Raw genomic sequence first — 1,470 nt, forward strand, 5'->3', positions numbered from 1 at the left:
TTTAGGGTTTGTTTGCGGGAAGTACAACCGTAGGTTTTAAGAGAGTGATTGAATAATATCAGCGGGTAGACTCCTTCTTAGAGACCGAGAGGTGATAGGAAGTAAACTCATCTCATAGCTTTTACTTGTTAGGATTAGGATCGCGCGAGAGCGGGTTCGGTTCTTGTCGGGTTTGGGTTTGTGAGCGATTAGTTGACCTAGTTTAAGTTGAAATGAATTATTCCTCTATCCTTGGTTACGTAGTATTCGTCTCCATTAGGGTAGTGTATCGGTGAGACCAAGAGGAGAGTCGGCATTAGAGCACTTTAACAATTCGTCACCTGGTTAGTTCTTAAAATCAACTAAGTTTAGGTTAGGGTTTGTAAGTGAGACCAAGAGGTGATCTAGCTTTCTTGAGTGAACCTTAGTTGTGTCATCCTTAGGAACCGGTGTCGTGAGATTCTGCAACCCATTAGCTTACTATACCTTAAATAGGATTCTTACCTAGGTAGACGTTTTTCCCATTGATAAATCTTACTTTCAAAGTTTCGTATAGTTTTCTTAATTTAAGTCTTTTAAGTTAATTTAAGTTAGGTAATGTATTTAATAATTAAAAATCAATTTAAAAAAATATATTATTATTAGGTGAGTCTTATTAGGGTTAAGTATTAAATACGTTTTCACGTGTCCTTGTGTTCGATACTCGGACTTCCTTAGTGCTATACTATTAGTGATCGGTACACTTGCCGGTTTTGTGTTGTTTCTTTAGGATTTTCGTTTACAAATTTAAAGCTTATTTGTGAGAGCATCATTATACACGCATCAGAAATCCACACTACATACACACACACACACGCATCACATTTTTCTCTATAAACAACACTTTTTTTACAACTTCTCTCTAGACATACATACAATTGGTTTTGGTGATTCTTGAATCAAGGTTTTGGAGTTTTCATTGATCAAAAAATAAAGTAAGCATGTTTGTATATGTTTTTGTTTACTTTTCTTTGATTTGGGATTGTGAGATGAAAGTATACAAGCACATGAGATCATAAGAAAACGAAATACAATAAAATTGACAATCTACATGTTAAGATTGTTTTGTTTGTTTCTTGATATGAAAACCCTAAAAATCTTTGTAATAAAATCAGTATGAACAATAAAAAAGATGTGTTTTAATCATTTAAAATGATCCCTTGGTGATTTAGGAACATAGAGATATAAAAATCATGATTGTTGTAAGTTTTGATTTGGATCTGCTTGCTGACAGATTCTGTGATCTAGACTGTTAGTTGTATAACTTGTTGATAAAATGATATTTGTGATTGATTCTTGATGTTACGGTTAAGTACCTTGAGTCTAGTTTTCAAAACGATAAAATCATAATTTTTGGACTCTGTTTGACTTTGGTTTATGAATTTACAAAATCGGGTATCAATTCTGGTTGAACAAGTAATTTTCTGATCTGTCTTGTAAAGAGTATAACTT

This window comes from Bidens hawaiensis, unplaced genomic scaffold (genome assembly GCF_021521415.1).
Source record: "Bidens hawaiensis isolate Kalapana, Puna unplaced genomic scaffold, B.hawaiensis_p1.1 tig00060838_1, whole genome shotgun sequence".
NCBI classification, from domain to species: domain Eukaryota; kingdom Viridiplantae; phylum Streptophyta; class Magnoliopsida; order Asterales; family Asteraceae; genus Bidens; species Bidens hawaiensis.